Below are 22,386 nucleotides of genomic sequence, written 5' to 3' on the forward strand. Positions count from 1 at the left end.
GATCCCAACTAAGAATCTAAGCAATAGTGGAGAGGCTACCTTAAATGCCGTTCCCTTATAATGAGATTGATGATTACCTTAAATGCTATCATAGAGCCTTCATCCTCTAGCTGAGGGGAGCAGAAGCAGAGATTCACAGCTAAGCACTGAGCCAAACTCCTGGAATCCAGTTGTAGAGAGGGAGGAGTGATGAGCCACAGACCACAGAAACAGCTGACCTGAGCAAGTGGGAGCTCATGGACCCCAGACTGTCAGCTGGGGAACCAGAATAGGACCGAATCAGACCCCCTGAATATGGGCGTCAGTTGGGGGACTTGGGCAGTCTATGGGGTCACTGGCAGTGGAGCTAATATTTATCCCTACTGCATGAACTGGATTTTTGGATCCTTTCAGCCAAGATACAGATGGGAGTGCCTCCATCCTGCCTTAAATAATGTGACAGACTTTGATGATTCCCTCATGAGAAGCCTCAACCTCTCTGAGGTGTGGATGGGGGTGGGATGGGGAGATGGTGGGGGGAATGGGAGGATGGGAGGGAGAGGGAACTGGGATTGGTATGTAAAATAAGATTGTTTTTAATTTAAATAAATAATTAATAAAAAATAAGCGCAGTCAGGTATGGCAGTGCACACCTCTTGCACCAAATACCAAGTAACCTATAGGGGTCATCAATTGGTCTTAGGAGTTTCAGACTAACCTGGGCCATACAGACAGACCTCCTACCTAACAAATATAAGGTAGTCAAAAATTTAATGGTGTGGTGAATCAAATTTGATCCTAAGGTTTGGTGTTGTGGTTTGAAAGATGGTCTCATTATGTAACCCCAGCTTGCCTGCAATTTTCTGTGTGGATTGGGCTGTCTTTGTACTCACAGAGATCTACCCATCTCTGCCTTTCAAGTGCTGGGATTGAAGATATTCACTACCATGCCAATCACTGAGATCCTAAATTTGAATACTAGTTGGCAAGAGAGTCAGTCACCCCCTGAAGAGGTCAGGAGAGTAGGGTGCTACAAAAATGTGCACAAGGTGGATCAGAATAATTGCTGTATGCTTTTGTCTGCCTTGAGTTTCAATAGTATTGATGTCCACTAATTGTCTTAATACACTGAGATGAATATGAAGTTGGAACCAGATCTCACATCAGACATACAATTTAAAAGTTGTCAGTGAGTATGCAGGAGTTTGTCGAGAGCTTGGGAGCTCAAAGCATCCCTGACTGGAAAGAAATGAGGAATGGGGTCTGTGAGATTTGGGGGTTATTCACAAAGACCAGATTCACAGGGGAAAGAGAAAAAAGAGACATGGACCGAATGTCTCAGGAGGAGATAGCCTTTCACTTGTAAAATATAGATTTTGTGTTAATGTGACCGAAATAGTCACTATCAACAATTAATGTGGCTATTCATGCTTTGGGAAGGGACATCTTCACAGGAACAAAGGACTGGATAGAGACAAAGTTTTCATCATTTTAAGTCACATTTTAGTATATCTTTACACTTCCTCGATGAGTATACCTTTTAATTTAGTCACAGATCAGTTCATTTATTCAATAAATCAACATTTTGCCTGGAACATTAAGAGATCTACCAAAAATCTCAGATACACACACACACACACACACACACACACACACACACACTCATGAGAATCTTTGTGTATTTAGAAGTGCTAGACTTTTAAGAGTAAATGCCATCAAGTACAAGCACAGTCATTTGTATCACTGAGAGGAGCATATTCACAACTCCTGTTTACTAAGTGCTGACATCACCAGGGTCTGTCCAAATACTACACCATGATAATGGTCTCAGTGTTTTCAGATATTTCCTATCTACCCTTTACAAATAAAGAATTCAGAAGTCATTTGATCAGTGTCACAGTACTAGTTACCTATTTTATTGCTGTGACAAGATATCTGACAATAGCAAATTAATGAAGGAAAGATTTGTTGTCCTTGACTTAAAGCACAGTCAAAACACAAAATGCTGAACTTTAAAACAGGGCATTTTTATTAAATAGAAACCCTTATGTTATAGGGTGTTAGTTGACTCTTAGAATACAGCACTTTTGGAATTTGTAGGTGTGACAAAATGGCCAGAGGCCTTTTATATGAATTAATGACATAATTATTTTAGTAATATTGTAGATGAGTTAAGCCCATGACTGAGATGGGTCTTAAGCATGCTTCATATACATTGAACACATATATCTCTACAGAGATACAATAAAATTGGGGGGACATGTGACCTGGGTGTAGTGAGGAATCCATGCGCATCTGTTTAAGTGGTAAAATGGATTTCTTACCATATGAAAAGGGAAAAATACACTCATAAATACAGGATATGGTAAATCCAGTTGCAGAGTCTTTGGAAAGCTGTGGACTGATCACATGCTTCTTCATGTCTCTTGACCAGGTCTTCACCACCCAAGAGAGCGTGATACCCTCCTTTCTTTCCTTAAGAGGTCACATCTTCGGCAGAGGTCATGAGCAGAGCGAATGTCTATTTAGAAATCTTGGCCTGTGTCTATTCTTTCAATGCTTCTGCTATTTCTGCCCCTTTCTATTCCAGGGTTTAAGATGACTGAATCTGGTTGACAACATATGAAATCCTGAAGTAGATTAAAGAAGAGTTTAGGAAATCGTCAGTGTATCTCAATCAAAGTCTTGGGATGAAACTTTCTGAGGAAAGGGCCAATTCCTCCTAAATTGGGTAGAAGCCTGGGGGAGGAGGGTGATAGGAAGGTGAACAAAGGCATACTCCTGTGACCATGGTCCTTACTACCGATGATGAACCTAAATAAACCCATTGGTTTAGTTGTAGATGATAAACCTCTGATTAAAGCCACTAGATAAATTAAAACCTAAAATGTTCCTTGACCCTAAAATGCTCTCTCTCTCGCTCTCTCTCTCTCTCTCTCTCTCTCTCTCTCTCTCTCTCTCTCTCGCTCTCGCTCTCGCTCTCGCTCTCTCTCTCGGAAAAGTAGCCAGTGGTAGCTGTCTTGTCTTGCACCTGGGGAGTGGGTGGAGGTAGAAAGGTAGCCTTAGTTGTTAGTATTCAGACAGCTGTACTGGCCTGTCTGGGGCTCTGACAGGATATCCCTGCAGCCGCTAAGAGCACCACTTGTGGATATTCACTATGTTCCCTTTTAAAAGGCCCTGTCCACCTCCCACTCCCCCTCTCTCTCTTTGTTCTCCTCTCTATCCCTCTCCTTCCTCCCTCTTCCCTCTCTCTCCCCCTCTTTTCTTTCTCCTCTCTCCTGCTGCTCTTGTCTCCATAGGCTGGTCTCTCTCCTTCCATTTCCCCTTTTTATGATCCCTCCCCCCAAAAAAACCCCCAAAATGTACTCTGCTTTAACACTGTCACATGGCGTCTGTCTCTCACATGCTGCTTTTCTTAAATTACAATATTAGTAACCTGCTAACTACAGAATATTACCTATTGCAGGGGAAAAGGGAACAGAAAAAGACAAGACTCATAGTACTTTCCAATCGGTAACTTTTCTTTACATTTCCAGAACCTTAGAAGCTACAGAAAACAATAGGACCAACCAAAACCTGTACACCATGGTGCCAGCCTATTTTACACATCTCCTTTTACTCCTTCTATAATCCCTGTGCTGCCAGTCTCTGGATGAATTTGTGGTAGCTGCAATCTTGTTCAGTTAGCTGGCTTTCTGAATAAACTTTTCATTGCTCCAGAATTTGTTCTTTAGTCAATGACTTTTTCCTGTGGTTAGCAAACAACACAGGTTTGCAGTTAAACTGTTAATAACTGGGAACAGCCATGGCTCCAGAGAGGAAACCCTAAAGCTACTAGAATGATTTTGGGTAGCAGGTCCAGTTACAACCTATGAGGAATGAAGCAAATAAAGTCTAGCAAGTAAAGAAAGGAAATGGATTTTTGCCCTGAAGAATATACTGACTCAGAGATTAAGTTTTGTGACAAAGTAAATGGTGATGGGCAATATGAGGACAAAGTGCCTTTTAACCTGTGTGTCTGCTGGTTTTGATAGAGGTGCAGTAAAGGACTGGGACAGGAGAGCTTGAGAGACCAGAGGAGAGATGGATACCAGCATCACAATCAAGGAGGTTTCCTGGAGGTATGATGAAGGCTAGCTGAAAACTTTCTCCAAGCTCATAGATGTCTCACATTGATGAAGTAGGGATTTAACAGGAAGTTAGAGACAAACAAGTGGTAGGAAGTAAGGTTGTACTTCTTGATCACCAGAGCTGATTTAGGCCTGTTTCGAATTATTCAGCATATAATTCTTTTTGTTTTGTTTAATTTACTTACTTAATATTTAATTATTATTTTTCTGTTTGGTGTGTGTGTGTGTGTGTGTGTGTGTGTGTGTGTGTGTGTGTGTGTGTGTGTCTGTGTCTGTGTCTGTGTCTGTGTGAATATATGCATGCCAGTTGTGTGTGATGACCTCTATGTCCAAAGAGAGTATCAGAGTCCTTCGAATTAGAGTATATGTATTTGCAATCCCCCTGACTTATGTGCTGGAAAAAACAAAACAAAACAAAACAAATCCAGCAAATGTTTTTAACTGATGAGCAAACTCTCTGGCTCGATTAGGCTATGATTCTTTAGCCAGACTAGTCTAGGATGTGGCACTAAATAATATTATAAGCATATTTCTCCTGGTTTAGAGTCTGATAGTCCTTTCCCATGTCTACCAGGGCCTTCTGAAATTGTAGCTCTAACTGGATGGATGAAAAAGAGTGTTCTCTGCTATGCTTAAGATGATATTTTAGCTTCCCATCTCCTTTCTCTCTCTGCCAACTTCTCCTAATTTATAAAGATGTTGAGAAAGGGCTAATTGAAAAAAAATAAAACCTCAATTGCATTTTAAATTTGGTATTAAAATGTAAATCCAGGAATATTTATTTTTTCTTTTTAATTTGATGGCATTTTTTTTAATTTATTATTTGGACCAACCATTAAAATGAATAATAGCAAATCCCTCAGTCCCTTCCCTTTCCTGAATTTGTATGAACTGTTAGTACTATGGGAAAATGTCTTTACAGTGTAGCTCTGATATGTCACATAGGGGGCACTTCAGGTTAATTCTACACACACACACACACACACACACACACACACACACACACACACACACACAAACACACACACACACACACACACACACACACACACACACACACACACACACACACACATCATGGACAGACCTTCCAGTGTCAGCACACATAGCGTATTTTTTCAGTTTCTTCTGAATAAGCCCATGCTCTGAAAGTATTTCCTGCAATCACAGGACACAAAAGAATGTCAAAGTGCCCCTTAAGTTTGGAACTTTTCTTGTATCTGGAAAATTCCATTAAAAAACAAAATGGAACATATTTTATACTAAATTGAAACTCATCAACAGGAAGCCTGTGATACCTTAGAATAAAGAACATTACAGGGTTGCCATTGGGACTTCACATCGTTTGAGTTTCTATCTAATAGGTCAATGACTCCACTCATGTATTTTCTTTCTTTAGTATTATAATTGAGGTTCCTATATAAAAGTATTATGTTGCTTTATTGATTTAGCAACATAATTCTTCCCTGGAATGCAAACCCAAACAAATATTAAAATCCTTCTCTGAACACACCATTTTTACAAAGGAAGGTATTAAAGACAAAAGAAATAGGAGGGAGAGAACAGGTCAAAAATTAGTGGAAACAATAATAATGAGAAAAGAAGGAAAGACTATAAATTGCTTTTCTTTTTCCTGATGGCTCAAGCTATTGCTCTATTCTTGGTTAAAAAAAATCTTCAGGTGAACTCTAGTAAATGATTGCCATTTATCATATTGTGAAATTTGTCACATGGGTTTAGGTGGTTTATTGTGTTGTATGCTGCAGATAAATCTACAAACAAGCAACTGTCACCATCACACTCAGATTCATTTTCTGTATGTTGAATGGTGTTTTTTTTTTTAAAAGCATTACTTGGCCAGTTACAACTTTTGTGTAGCTAAATTGGCTTTGTCTGAATATTAAAATATTAAGTATTTTTCATTTTAAGCAGCAGAAGGAGTAAGTTATGCATAAACACCACAGGAGGTCAGCTTAAATTTCTTTGGACCACATGCAGCTTTTGTGGCAACACAGAATTATTATACCCGTTTGTGCAGTGATAGGCATTTAGGAGTTGAAGAATGGATATTGAATGGAGAAATACTTTAAGTTGGGATATTGGCCCAGGCCATTTTGTTCTTTTGCCACATACAGATTGTTTTGAGGTTATGTGTTCTGATATTCTTCCATGCCAAAACAAAGAACTTGAATGAAAATTCTATTCTTATGAGAAAATCTAGTATCTGGTCAGTATTGATTATGACTCACCTGTGAATTGTTATTGAGCAGATACTCATCTACTGGATCTCTGGTACCTTTGAAGGCATTCTTCCTTCTACATTTTCTTGGCCCCAGACTATTCACACTATTTAAAGTGTTTGTTAGTTTAGAAACCATATTCGTGTACATGGTAGCTTTTCTTGTTTATTGATGGGAAGATTGCCATCTCTGTTAGACTTATTTGATTTTATAGAAATGCTTAAGAATTTTGGTAGCCAGTGGCTCAAACATTGAGATCCACAATTAATAAATGGGACCTCCTGAAACTGAGAAGCTTCTGTAAAGCAAAGGACACAGTCAGCAGGACAAATTGCTAGCCCACAGAATGGGAAAAGATATTCACCAACCCCACATCTGACAGAGGGCTGATCAACAAAATATACAATGAATTCAAGAAGCTAGCCACCAAAAACACCAACCAACGCAATCAAAAGATGGAGTACAGAACTAAATAGAGAATTCTCAATAGAGGAATTCAAAATGGCTGAAAGATACTCAACATCCTTAGCCATCAGGGAAATGCAACTCAAAACCACTCTGAGATACCATCTTACTCCTGTTAGAATGGCTAAAATAAATAACACCAATGAGAATCTATGCTGGAGAGAATGCGGAGAAAGAGGACCTTTCCTCCATTGCTGGTGGGAGTGCAAACTTGTACAGCCACTTTGGAAATCAGCATGGTGGTTTCTCAGGAAAATGGGAATCAGTCTACCTCAAGATCCAGCAATCCCTCTCTTGGGCATATCCCCAAAGAATGCACACTCATACTAAAAGGACATATGTTCAACTATGTTCATAGCAGCATTATTTGTAATAGCCAGAACCTGGAAAGAGCCTAGATGCCCCTCAAGTGAAGAATGGATAGAGAAAATGTGGTATATTTACACAATGGCTTACTACTCAGTGGAAAAAACAATGGAATCTTGGTATCTGCAGGCAAATGGATGGAAGTAGAAGAAAGCATCCTCAGTGAGGTAAGCCAATCCCCAAATGACAAACATGTTATATACTCACTCATTTTTGATTTTTAGACATAGAGCAAAGGATCACTAACCTACATTCCACACTGCCAGAGGAGCTAGGAAATAAGGAGGACCCCAAGAGAAGATTACACAGTCCCTCAAAGAAGGGGATGGGTACAAGAACCCCTGACCAAATTGGAGCCCTGGGGCAGGGAGAGGAAGGAGAGTCTTTATCTAGTTGCTGTTCAAAGCAGAAACAGACACCCATAGCTAAGCACCAAACCATACTACTGGAATTCAGTTGTAGAGAGGGAGGAGGGTTGAACAAAGGAGCCAATACGGGGATAGAGAGACCTGCAGAAACAGTGGACCTGAACTATTGATAGAATGGAGACCCTAGTCATAAAGCTGGGGAAACAGCATTGGACCAAACCAAATCCTCTGAATGTGGGTACCAGCTAGGAGTCCAAGACAGTCTATGGGTCCTCTAACATCAGAGCCAGTCTTTATCCCTAGAGCACAAATGGAGTTTGGGAGCCCATTCCCTGTGGAGGGATATTATTGCAGCCCAGATACAGCAAGGAGGGTCTAGAACCTCCCCCAAACAATATGACAGACTTTGAAGGTGCTTGGTAGAGGGCCTCACTATCGCTGGGGAGGAGTCAGGACTAGGTGGGGGGTGGGTTGGGTAGGGAACATGGGAGGATGGGTGGGAGAGGGAATGGGGGGTATGGATATGTAAATATGAGTAAACAAAAATAATAAAGAAAGAAAGAATTTTGGTAGCATGTTTTAAAATTTTCTTTTTAGAAAATAGGGTTGTTTATTTTTCCCCCTCACATAATATATCCGATTACAGTTTCCCCTCCCTCTACTCCTCCCAGTTTCTCCCCATCTCTCCTTTGACCTGTATCCTCCCTTCTGTCTCTAATTAAGAAATAAACATGCTTCCAAGAGTTAATAGCAAAATAAATTCAAATAAATAGATGTGGACATAAAGACCACTTAATTGCACACCTAGGAATCCCATAAAAATACTAATCCAAAAGCATAATATGCATTCAAAGGAGCTATAGGGAAAAAAGAGAAAATGTATAAATAAAAATTTTAAATGGCATAATGAAGAAAATAGTATTACATATGAGACAAGGCATATCTGAAAATGCCATTGAGTTTGTTTTCATTTGGCTATCTAATGCTGGACATGCCTTGGACATGCATCCTACCCTTAAGGGTAGTTTGTTTCTCCAGTGACTCTTCCTTGGAGAAAACTAATTTTCATTTGCAAGTAGTTATCAATTGGAGATAGCTTCTGGCTTAGGGATGGGGGCATGTGTCCAATTCTCCTGTCAGTTCTAGGTGGTGGTGGCATTTTTTAAATTTAATTTATGGTCTCCACATTTTAAATAAAGCTATCTGTTTGAAATAATATGTTTCTGTTTCCAGTGCCCACTGTCATTTGATACAATCTCTGAAATACAGGAATTTTTTTTCTACCCTGACAGTAAATTCTTGGAGTTCCAACCTGTGTTAAAAATGATAAGTACCATGAGATTATTAATTTCGTGACTTCATACAGCACAGCCTCCTCTATCTTAGTTTTTTAAAGATGGATCTTCTAGCATGTTTTGGAGACACATATCAATTAACATTACTGCAGTTTAGCCCCTTTGGTTAAGTATTTCTTTAATAATATTATTATGTCATGATGCTTTGGCTCACTATTCTCTTCTACCATCTGTGTTTTCTTTTTAACTGTTTCTATCAAGAGCTGTATATCTCTAAACTGTAAAGCTTCAATTTAGCTGTCAACACATTTATATCCTTTAAGTCATGTTGACTTGCTGGACTATGGTGCAGCTCATATAAGTTTTAAAAGGAATAAAAAAGAAAGGAAAGGGAAGAAAGAAGGAATAAAAAAGGAATTAAGGGTTAAAAGAATAGAAGGAAGGAAAGGAGGAAGGAATGAAGAGAGGGAGTGAGGGAAACAAAATAAAGGGCAATGACAACATCTGAATTACATTTATAATAATGAAATAATTTATAATAATGCGTAACACAGAAAAAACATTTGTTTGTTATCTGTCAATAGTTCACTGTATTAATACTGGAAGAATTTACTATTTTTACCCCAGGTTAAAATAAATAAACCCAGGTACTTGTATACTTCAACTATTTTCCTGTCAGTTCTGTAGAATGAAATTATTATGAAAATGCCATAGGAAAAAAAGACATGTGCTGTTATATATTATATTTCCTGAAACTCAAGTTTATAATCTCTATGTGTATATACTACTACTACTACTACTACTACTACTACTACTACTACTACTAATAATAATAATAATAGTAATGACTTACTCAACAAGCTATGCCCACTGGAATTGTCTGTACATATTGGCTTTGTCTGAATATTAAGTATTTTAAGCAATAGGAACAGTGGCACCAATGTCATGGGTGTAACCAAACACCTTCTGATTGGATTAAGGGCCCAGTACACAAGATGGACCTATAAACTGCACAGTTATTAAAGCAAATAACATATGGCTAGACAGGTCATAAGCCCCAGGGGAGAGTCTATTTTTCTGGTAATGGGACACAGTATTAGTCTGACTCCTCATAACTTTTTATAATCCTTTATTAGTACAGGTCTCAGTCCTTATTGAAGAAGCTTCTTTTTGTAGATGACTAGTAAACCAGAGACCCACAAGTAGCCCAGGTATGGAGAATAAGTGACAGTGGAGTTCTCAGCCCTAAAAGGAACCCACTCTTCCAAGGATCAGGGATCTCTGGGAAAGAGGTAGGGAATACTGTAAGAGCCAGAAGTGATGGATAGCTATAATGAAAAATCATTTTCTGTACACAACAGGGCAGTTGCACATATGAACTCATAGACACTATGACAGCATGTAGAAGACCTGAACAAGTCAAAGTCAGATAAAATCCCAGCATGGAAAGTAGAGGAGCATATGGAGTCCTACTACTATCTAAACTACTTTAGATAAATGGTAGCCACAGGAAGAAAGATACATACATTTCTATAACCCATAAATCTTCAAAGACCTGTGGTGATACATTGTTTATGGTTTATCAAAGCAACTGGTGATCAAAACATCAAAGCAGCCATACTAGTTATCTATAGAAGCTAGGAAGTGGTGGTAGGTACCTTTAGTTCCAGGACTTTGGAGACAAAGGCAAATAGATTTCTCTGGGTTCAAGGTCACCCAAGGCTATACAAGATTGAATCAGTTGGAAAGAGTAACAGAACTCATGCCTTTAATCCCACCACTGATGAGAGGTAACTAAGAAAGAAACAGTGTCTCAGAGCTGGCATTCATTCTCCAGCCACACTGAGGAGAGGCAACAGCCTGAGGCTTGGTGAGAGCTTTTTCCTCCCAGGATTAAAAGAAACAGGATTGCCATTTCAGCTGGAAAGAGGTAAGATATACTGACCTGGCTGATTTGCTTCTCTGAACATCAGCTTGAAGTTTGAACCCCAATAACTGTTTCTGGGTCTTTATTTTTCATTTTACAAGGACCTGAAGACATTCTTTTACAATTTCCTTAGCAAAGATTCTAAGGAGAAGAATGTCTTTAAGCATCTTTGAGAAATGACAATCTACAAATGTTCAGGTTCACTCTTAACAGCTTTACCATAGTATTTTCCAAGGGTTACCAGTAGCTTATCTCAACATAAAACCTCCAAAGTTCTTTGTTTCAGCACAACTGAGTTCAATCTATTTTCCTCTTGCACTAGTTGTGTTGAAGCATTTCTTGCCTCTTTAATTGGTCCACTGCATTTTTTTCTTTTATACATCATATTGATTATTTTTCTCTCTAACCAGGGAACTAAAATACTAAGGATAAATAATGCCTAAACTTTCCCAAACAAGAAAATGCAGGAGGAGGGAATTGCAAGGTAGATACTAAAAAGAGCTTTCTTAAAAATGCAATTTTATAGTCAAAAGACTATAAAAAATGCCCTCATAACTTTGATTTCTCTATTTAGACACTATCGGTGAGGATGCAACACCCACTCTTGGGAGGGTCTTCACCTTTTACTCAACTCTGGCAAGTATACTTGTCTATCTGTCCTGTTGCACACCTCGTAGAAGCTTCAGATTCCATCAAGTTATCAATCAAAATTAAACACCACGGACTAGGATTTCAAAAACAATGTCATGCAAACAGTGCAAAACAAGAAAATATCCCATTCCCCTCCCACATTTGTGGAATTTTAAGGTGTGAGCCTATAGCAGGACAATGGTATTCTACTCCCAAGCCCCATCCCATTTAAGTGTACCCATTTAACACCCTGTCTCTCCAAATGCCTCCACGGGTGAAGGCATTACAAGCTTGCTGCCATACACACACCATTGTTACATAGAATCATATTTTTTTTCTCCAGATAATTCTTGAGGAATAAGCATCTGATTGGAATCCCCTCTTTATGGATTTTCTTTTGACTTTTTAAAGTTTCTTAGCAAAAGTTAGTATCATGGGTCAATTTTTACCAAGCAAGTTCAAATTAATGAGCAACATTTATATATGTGTCATTTGTGTGGGTTGGTAGAGTTTCATCTAAGCTATCCCCTTGGCATCTTAATGGGATCTTGACTTTTTAATCCCATGGAATAAAGCCAAGGATTACAATTTTACATCTGGCCCCCATGACACTGCTTGGTTGTCTATAAGATGCAAGAAGTCAGGTCCAGGTATACACTGTGTTCAACATGTTCTATGTCTGAATAGTTTTTTAAAGAATTTCATGGCTTGAGAGCATGGGAAGAGGGGGCAGGTAGCTACAAGAATGAGAAGGGAAGAACAGGAAGGATGCAGAGGTCATGAGGGAGCAGAAAGGTTGAGTCAGGGGAAGAATGAAAGAAAGGCTATGTGATAGGTAGGGTTTTAGTAGGGGAGGACGGGAGAGAAAAGGGAATTCGGATTGTCATGTAAAACAATCTTGTTTCTAATTCAAATAAAAAGAGATTAAAAAAAGAATTTAATGGCTTATGGAATTATCTCATTTTAAGTTCAGATTAAACAAATATCTCTATACATATTACAATTAAAAGTCTGCATTGTGTGTATAATTAGCATGGTCATCTTCTCTTTTCAGTACTCTCTATGGTAAATAGAAAGAATGTTGGGCTGCTTTATATTGAATTCTGTGGCTCTGGGACACAAAGAGGGTTTTTGTAATAGAGATAGGAATATCCCCGCTTCTGTTTGTAATAGAGATAGGAATATCCCCGCTTCTGTTTTGTTTGGGTACAATGTGCAAGTGTGGCACACACATAACCATAAAGGCAAAACACACATAAACATAAAAATAATTCCAAAAATATTTTTGAAAGAATCATCATTAAGGATAGCGTTTAAGGTAGTCATCAATCTCATTATCAGGGAAAGGCATTTAAGGTAGCATCTCCACAATTGCTTAGACTGATAGTAACTGATGGAAGCAGAAGCAGACACCTACAGCTAAACACTGAACTGAACTCCTGGAATCCAGTTGCAGAGAGGGAGGTGTGATGAGCAAAGGGGATCAAGACCAGACTGGTGAAACCCACAGAAACAGCTGACCTGAATAAGGGGGAGCTCATGGACCCCAGACTGGGAAACCAGCATAGGAATGATCCAGACTCTCTGAAAGTGGGTGTCAGTGAGGAGGCCTCTGCAATCTATGGGACCTCTGGTAGTAGATCAGAATTTATCCCTATCATTGGAATGTACTTTGGGAGCCACTTACAAATAGAGGGATACTCTCTCATAAAAATCTTGAGAAATAAAATATTTAACACCATGTAGCTTTCTTTACTTCAATACTTGTTTACAGTGAAAATAAAATTGCTTTTGCTTTTGTTTTTCGAGATAGGGTTTCTCTGTGTAACAGCTCTAACTGTCTAGGCTGGCCTTGAGCTCATAGAGTAGATTTTCTTTCCTTAATAACCAGAAATTTAAAGCTACATAAGGGACTTTAATTCTACAAATCGTCTGTCTCTTTTGTGATCATTCCTTAGATATTCTAAGGTGATATTATCACCAATTTTCTATTTATTTACATCAATATAATAAACTAGTTGCTTATTGAGCGTCTAGTTAGTCCCCACATCATTTTCAACACCGTATTTATTATTACATGGCATTTTCCTTACCAGTTGCGAAGTGTTTTCATTCTACTTGTAATTACTCCCTTCCCTATTAATTTTAATTGATTCTGCAATATCTATCTTTAAGTTTTGATTTATAAATATTTTTTTATTTAGAAACAATCATTCTACATATCAATCCCCGTTCTCCCCCCAGCCCCCTCAGCCCACCTGCTAGCTAGGGATGGTGAGGCCTTCCATGGGGGATCATCAAAGTCTGTCACATCATTTGGGAGAAGGCCTACACCCTCGTTCATGAATCTGGACTGAAATAGTACTTTCAGGGATCATTTCTATAATTTGTTATAGATGAAATTTTAAAAAATTTATCCTTCAAAATTATCAGATCATTTAATGCAGAAATTTAGAGGAATAAACAAATATATTTTGCAGTCTTACAGAGATTATATACCAAGTGATAAATAATAATAAATTTTAGCTTAAACTAACCTTAAGTACCTTCTTTACCATTTATGCAACAGGAAATGTTGAGCAGAATTGCTACTGTTGAATTGGATACAAAACCACAGTGTCAGTGGTCTTTGTTGAAAACAAAGAAAGACCAAAATTGTTGTCAAGTAAATTCTTGAAGAAAAGTCAAAGCACATGTCTTAGATTCTTTTCTAATGCTATGATTAAATACCCTGGCAGAAGCAACTGAAGAGATAATGGTTTACTTTGCCTTACACTTCCAGAGTGTTTATGGCCAAGCATAATAGTAGAGATGGCCTGTCCAAAGTGTTCAAGTACATGAGCATATGAGGGACATTTCAGACCTCCCACAATCAAAGACAGGGAAGGAAAGAAAATAGACTTGGTACAAACTGCCTGTATTTTGTTCATATTGAACAGAAGAATGAGCTTAGGCTAGCAAGCCTTGGTCCCAATAGACATTATGAGAATTGAATTTCTTGTGAAAAAGTGAAATATTTAATTTTGAAAGAAATTCAGTCTATGTTGGTGGTTTAAGGTTGATAGAGGCATACTTCACAATTAATTAGGGAACACAAAGGGAGTATCCTGAGCAGTGTCCAATGTGTGCCTTGTATGACTAACCTGTGAATGCTGACAAGGAGAAGTGATTGTCCTATTATGGATTACAGCATCAAGTTGCAACCTGCTGCTTTAGGAGGAGAACCTGCTTTAATCATGGCAGGTGAGCTTCATAGAGCACCATCAATATTCATGATTATACCAGAGTAAACACATTTCATTTTTCTGTATATCCAATAAATTGTGTATGCAGACAGAAGATTTATCCACCATTAGGTATGGAAGTAATTTTTCTCTATATTATTTCTGTGGTGCTTGCTATTGTTCCAATAATGAAGATCAAGGGAAACATGTTAGAAGAATATATCTGGTATGCTGAATATTATTTTATTCAAATCTCATCATATTTTACTTCAGCAGAGGAAATGAATAGAACAGTATTATACAATGAAAAAGCAAATGACACTTTCTTCTGCTTTTGTCATTGTCATTTTTTAAAGGATTTATGACCCCTGGTTTTAGATATTACTTTCTATCTGAATTGGGAACCATCTGCTGCCATGTCTTCATTTTAGATTTTTGCTCCAGCTATGTTATGAAAGGCAATGAACTGGTGAGCCTTATTTCAACATCCTTGAATTTATCTTCCAGATGTGTCTCTCAGTTTGGGGGTTTGAGATATATTACTTCCATGGTTTTTCACTTATAGCTTATATTTACTGTTAGAGAGTTTACCTTTTTGTGTTAACTTATTCTCATTTATGGACCACATAGTTTTACCACTGGATATAGCTTAGAATGCATCCATGACCAATAATCAGATAAATGACATTGCCTTCAAGATTCACTGGCTCTTAAACTTAAAATTCCCCAAATATACTTTTAAAGGCATATTTACCATCACACATCAGCATAGTTTGATATGAGTATATAGTGTGAACTTTGATCATATGCTTAATGTGACAATTCACCTTTATTTACTACTGATGTTTCTTCTTCACATATGGAAATATCCCATGAGTTTATACTCTCAAGAGAAATTCCTATGGAAGCTCATCCAATTATAAGAGAAAAGAAAAATATTACGTTGAGGTATTCTAGCTTTTATTCTATATTTCTATAGGGTATACTAATTTTCTCTCTTGGTCTTAAACATGTTTCCATATTGGAAGAAATAATGTTGTTTATAGTTGGAATGCTTTTTTAGATCTTGCCCAGCAGATCTATCAGAAAGATATTCTTTGTTTTAAATAAAAATCATCCTTAAGTTGGAGCTGTCATTATACATTAGAATGCAGTGGGACACCATGGAAAGAGAATAAGAAAATATTACTAACCTGGTCATCCATAAGTGAGGCCTGAATGCCCTTAAGTTCCTGCCCTCCTACTCATCCATGTGTCTATCAGACCATTGCCATCTACCAGCTACTTAAAATCTCCAAAGATATCATGTTTGAGCAGAAGCTTTGCTTTCATTCTTCATCATTAGGAGCTGGAGATTCTCATTCTGCTGGCCCCGGGCTGTCTCTAGACTCTCATTGTGGCTTCTCATTACGTATTACATGATATCCCTGGTCCTAAGCTTGACTGTCTTTCATGCATTTCAGTTGTCCTTCACCATTTCTTCTATCTGCTGTAAGTCTGTCCTCACACCGTTCCATGACCTGGGGTCCTTTTTATTATCTGATCCTCTAGGAGATACCACTTCAAAAACAAAACAAAAAAATCCTTGTCCTCTGAAAACTTTCAGATTATTCCAGAACCAAAATATTCTTTGCTTTTATCACAATTCCCAACACTGTATACCACAGAATGGCTTTAACATTGATGAATTCTAGGTTAATGGAGTTAGTGGACTATACCACAGAATATCTAATAGATAATATCTAATAAGTTTGCATTCAATAGATGCTATTAAATGCATATTAATGTTCATATGGCTTAGGTACAATCAAACCTGTCCAAGAACAATCTGGACTGAATTTCTTATGGCTTAGTTCAGCGTTTCTTGCTTTCAGGCACTTTCAATTTTTTTTTTTTTTTATTGAATTGTGTTTCTATTGGTCTGTAAAATATCTTGACAACACTTATGGGAGAAAACATTTATTTAACAATTCCTTGTTATAGATCATTATCTCAGAGGAGAAACTCAAGCATCTAGTCATATTATATCTATAGTCAAGATACAGTCAAGTAAAAATACATGCATCCTTGTTTATGTGCTTGCTTTCTCCCAGCTGAGTTTTTTCTAATGTACTGGTCAAGACCCTTATGGAAAGGTGCCACCTCTAATGGGCTGGTACTTCCTAACTCAATTAGCAACTAATACATTCTCTCAGATATGGCCATAGACCATCTGATACAGACAATTCTGTTTATTCTAGATTATATCAAGAAGACTGTTAAAACTAACACATGAGTCCTTTTAGAAACTTTAATTTTTCATTATTGATCTCCAATGAAACAATGATACCTCAGCTGTACTGCACTTATGCAACAATAAATCTTTATACCAAGCCGCCTGAGCCCCACTGCCGTGTGGGTACCCTAAATAACATACAAAGATGATTATTAGGTTCAATGCTACTGGCCAATGACTAGGATTTCCTATCTGCTATCTCTGTCTAAAATATCGATTAATCTATATATTTTATAAAGACCTATCTGATTGAGGATGCTGGCGGCATGCATACTCTCTTGTCATGCTCACATAGCAGCTCCCTGAGAAGAGAGGAGGAGGAAGAGGAAGAGAGCGATTTCCAGCTTGTCCCTGCTTATATTCTGAGTTTAATTGCTATGTCACTTCCTGCCTGGATCACAAGACTTCTCTTTACTACATTTCCCAGAATACTCCTCAACTCCTACTCCTGCCTAACTTGCTTCCCTATTGGCCAACAGTACTTTATTTATCAACCAATAAGACAAACATATAGAGAAGCACTTCCCCCATCATCTCCTCTTTTCGTTCTAAATAAAAAGAAGGGTTTTAACATTAACATAGGAAAATATATAACAAAACAGTTATTAAGTAAGAACTATAGTTACAATATTCAGTTCATTAACACTTAGCAAGATTTAAAGAAAATATTCTATCATCTATCCTATCTTTGTGAGTCTAAGGTCTTATAGGCAACTTATCTTTTATAATAACTAAAGAAAACTATAACCATAACTATCTCTCTTCAACTCCATCAAAGACCACAGAAGGATAATATATAAACTCTAGAATTGACAGAGACATCTCACTACCTGGACAGTCACCCAAAGTTCCTCTGTAACGTTGGGGCATCCATCTTCAACCTATAGGCCACAGTGTATCTGGCAGACTTCTCCATGAAGCAGGAACCCTTCAGGACTGTTCATCTTGTTTTGTAAGTTCAGCAGTCACTTTCATGTGGTTCATGCATGTCCAGTTTATCAAACAGTCCGGCAAGAGCATCTTCTTGCCCAAATGCTAATCTTTCCATGTTGAAGGCAAACTCTATTTTGAGTTTCTTCAATGCCTATCATCCTTTCTGATGTAATTGGTGTGCCAGTAGCAGTTGTATCTCACTGTCATGAAAACCCTAAGCCATTTAAATGCCATATATTCTATAGGTCATTGAAAGATTTGAATATCCACTTCAAATACATCTCTGTATATCTAGAAACCTAACTAACCTAATTATAAGTTCTGACTATTATAGGTTACTATATAATCTGTATTTAATTATGCATTACAGTTTAAAAGTTTAAACACAATACCTAAACAAGAGGAGAAATTTACATATAACAAAATTAACCTTAAATTTGTATCAATAAATGAAAATCCATACCAATGCAAAGTATTCATTTCTATATCCTATTTTCCTCTAAAAAGAGATTGACTGTGATCATTACCATTTATAACCAACCCCATTTAAATGAAAACAAACATTTATACACACATTTGAGAATTTGTGCATTGTCCTTTACAAACTGCTTCCTGCTAGTTGAAGGCTATGTCCATACCATGGGAATCATGATAAAACAGAGAAACCAGGAAAGGACCTTGCTTTTGTAGTCTGCAAGGCTGCATCATCTCAGCTGTTTTAGATGTTGGATCACCTGGGACACTGTTTCAGGGGGTCTTGCTTCATCATCAAACCATATTAGTCTGGAAGGAATCCATAGCTTTCCATTTTCTGTGGAAACATAAGCAAAAACTCTTTTCCCAAGTAACCTATCCTTATATTTAAATTTAGAAGTCAAAGCATTGTTAAAATATATAAGTTAGATTAATTTAGCAGCATTGATAATCAAATGTCTTTTAGCAGGTGTTGCTCTTTCCTCAGCAATCAAACAATTTAAAGACAACAGTATAACATATAGCATCCAGACTCTCTGAATATTCTATCTTTACATGGCTTTTTTATTATTCTATTTCTTTTACTTCCTTCTTTATTCTTTTTTTTTTGACAGTGTTTCTCTTTGGAAATTCTCCTGCTTTTGCTTCCTTCAGCAAATCCTACAGACTGTGCCACCACCACCGGCTTCTCTTTATTTCTTTTAATTACTTTATCCTGTTTCTTTTCCTTCACAAGCCTACATATATTTTTAAACATAGTGTAAACCTTTTAGAGGTTTTTCTTCATCTAAATCTGACTTTACTGTAAATCTTTCCCTTTTTCAGGCCATGTAGTCTTATATCTGCTAAACAGCATTGCTAAAACAAAAGCGGCAGCGGCGGTTTTAGCCACTGTCTTTCCAAGATAGTGGGGGTATATTTACTGCCAGCACTGAGAGCTGTTATGATAAATCTTTCTGCCAAAAGCTGCCTGAGCCCCACTGCCACATGTGAGCTTTTGCCAGCCACCTGCCTGAGTTAGGGCCCAAATGAATACACAGAAACTTGTATTAGGTTCAAAGCTGCTTGGCCAATGACTATGATTCTCATCTCTAGCTAAGTCTTAACTATCATAAACCTATATATTTTATAAGACTTATCTTATCGGATGCCTTATTGGCGTCCCTCCTTGCTGGTGGATCACATCATGCCACTGGAGCAGGAGCCGAGGGGAAAAGAGGCATACTTCCTGTTTCCTCGATTAGATATGAGTCTCCTTGCCATGTCACTTCCTGCCTGGATCATCACTTCTTTACTACATTTCCCAGAATCCTCTTTGACTCCAGTCCTTGCTTTCCATTGGCCAAACAGTATTTTATTCAACAATCAATAAGATAAACATACAAAGAAGTACATTCCCCATCAGAGAGCTATGCTCATCACCTGGCTATGCTGCTATTAAGGATCATGCTGCTGGCTTGGAGATGTGGTCACTACCCCTGGCAGCTGATCATACACACCATTTAATTGTTAGCCGGGCCTCTTAAAAAGAGTCCTGTGGATTTTTCTGCTTAGTCTGAATCAGGAAACCTCTCTTAAAGGAGCCACTAGAGTCTCTGCTTGTCTCTAGCAAAACAGAGACTGCCCGAGAAAATGCTGCTACCAAGAATTCATGCTTGTCCCTGTTCTTTTGCTTCTAAAATCGCTTTTTAGGCTTTTGTGAAGTTTTTATGTGAAAGTTCCTAAAACCACATCCTGACACCATTTTGTAATGACAAATCTTTCTGCCAAGCTGCCTGAGTTCTGCCCACCACCATTTTAAGCTCCCAAGTAACACACAGAGACTTACATTAGGTAAAATGCTGCTGGCCAATGACTAGAATTTCTTACTTGCTAGCTCAGTCTTAAGTATCAACCATAATTAGTAATCTATATATTTTATAAAGACTTATCTGATAGAGGATAGTGGTGGCATGCATCCTGTCTTGTCGGGTCCACATGGTGGCTCCAGAGAAGAGAGGAGGAGAGAGTGATCTCCTGATTGTCCCTGCTTATATTCTGAGTCCACCTGCTATGTCACTTCCTATCTGGATCACAAGACTTCTCTTTACTACATTTCTCAGAATCCTCCTTGACTCCCAGTCCCACCTAACTTGCTTCCCTATTGGTCAACAGTATTTTATTTATCAAACAATAAGACAAACATATACAGAAGCACTTCATGCATCATACTTATGTTTGTAGCCTATGTGGATCTATGTTTGGTAGGACAAAGGTTGCTTTCACCCGTTATTTTGCAAGCGACCTTGCTTCCTTTGAGGAAGCAAAATTGAATCTTCTTCAAAACCATGAACATTTACAAGCAGAAAAATCTCTCACAGGTTGTGATGTGGCACAAGAATGATTTGAGCTGTGTCTGGAGAGAAAAGAAAGGGTAATCTGGTATTTATCAATTTTTCAAACACCATGTTTTGTTTTTTGCAAATATTACTTCATGAAATCTCATTAAAACCATGAAAAGTAGATAATAATAGTTGTCTGAAATTTCTGCAAAATATTGTTCCCTCAATTCATTAGTTATAATAGATGGCTCTGCTCACACTTGGTTATATTAGTTATTTCCATTGGAGTGCTCCCCATCTCAGTGTCAGCTGTGGTTTTCTGTCTGCTCGAATGCCTCAGAATAAATAAGTAGCAAGTACCCCTGACTCTGAAAATACTTGCTGTTTGCTATTCTGAATTTCAACTCTGGGATTATGATTTATTCAGTTCTGTGCCTTTAATAAAACTGGAAAACTGTTATTCTGTCACACTTCCCCTCTAATGATCTTATAAATAATAGTTTGGGACTAAAGTTAGAGCTCTTCCCTTTGACCATATATAATCTAGTTGTACAATAACAGATCTCAACTTCTTATCTGTCTGCAAATTGAATACCTAAAAAGAAAATTTTTATTTGGTCTAAATAATTGTGTCTGTTGTATTTATTCCTTATTGATAATATTTGTAAACTATAGTATGTCTTGTATATTTTTATTAATAATATGACTAACATAGTTTCTATTAAGATTCACTTCTTGAGCACTTGTGATTTGGCTCAGCAGTTAAGAACACTTGTTCTTGCAGAGAACTTAAGCTCAGTTCCAGCACCTACATAGTAATTCATAACCATCTGTAATTCCAGTCCTGACAAATTTAATGTCTTTTTCTGACCACCATTGGTACCAGACATGCATGTTGCACACATGCATACATGTAGGAAAAATTGTATATATACATTACATATATATTATATTTAAAATTACTTGGTTCTTATCCTTCCCTTGAACCTATTCATTGACTCACTATAGTTAGCATTGCTTATTTTTAATCACAAGATTGTCACCAGGATAAGTAAAGAAAATGCTCTACACAGCACATAATGAAAATAAATTATTATTTTATAATTTTTATTACATACTAGTACTTTGTAAAATATCATTGATAAAACTAATTAGAAGTATTAAGTCAAATTAACTTTACATTTTATTTTATTAAGCATAAATACATTATCTTAAGATGATAATTTACATTTGTTAGATTTGGGCTTTAATATGATTTGTTTCCATTTTCAAAGATAATAGAAAATGAAAGGTGATTGAACAGCATTCATAGTTCTTTTTTTTTTTTTTTGGTTTTTTGAGACAGGGTTTCTCTGTATAGCTTTGGAGCCTATCCTGGCACTCACTCTGGAGACCAGGCTGGCCTTGAACTCACAGAAATCCACCTGCCTCTGCTTCCCAAGTGCTGGGATTAAAGGCGTGCACCACCAACACCCGGTACATTCATAGTTTTATTATGAAAGTTTACAATATAAAATATATATGCTCAATTTTTGCCTCAGATCAGTCACATGCTAAAATTTGTTGAGGTGAATTTAATTGTACAAAGAAAGAAATTAATGGAATGAATGAACTAGAAGTGTATGACATCAGTGACTATAAATAGATTTTTGGTAAGCTTTTGTATTCATACTTTAATCTCTTCACACATACTTTAAAGCATTCACACATGCCTTCCCTGTCTCCTCCAAATGTGTAAGAAGCACCATAACTATCCATT

The 22,386-nt window shown here is 37.5% G+C and overlaps 1 long non-coding RNA gene across 10 annotated transcripts in view; it reads right to left on the reverse strand.

The window, feature by feature from the left end:
• Positions 1 to 17,791, reverse strand: part of LOC107977605 — a 48,093-nt gene extending 30,302 nt beyond the window's left edge. For 4 of the 10 annotated variants that reach the window (XR_003483547.2, XR_004769025.1, XR_004769026.1 and 1 more), the window contains exons 1-2: positions 15,818 to 17,328; positions 2,304 to 2,718 (exon numbers count right to left, since the gene is read on the reverse strand). This is a non-coding gene — a long non-coding RNA (uncharacterized LOC107977605). Of the gene's footprint in view, positions 1 to 2,303; positions 2,719 to 6,358; positions 6,924 to 10,788; positions 12,210 to 15,817; positions 17,329 to 17,729 lie in introns of those variants that run through there. The other 6 variants (XR_003483545.2, XR_003483544.2, XR_004769023.1 and 3 more) reach the window with 6 other exon arrangements.
• Positions 17,792 to 22,386: the final 4,595 nt, after the last annotated feature.

This window comes from Cricetulus griseus, chromosome 3 (genome assembly GCF_003668045.3).
Source record: "Cricetulus griseus strain 17A/GY chromosome 3, alternate assembly CriGri-PICRH-1.0, whole genome shotgun sequence".
Taxonomy (NCBI): domain Eukaryota; kingdom Metazoa; phylum Chordata; class Mammalia; order Rodentia; family Cricetidae; genus Cricetulus; species Cricetulus griseus.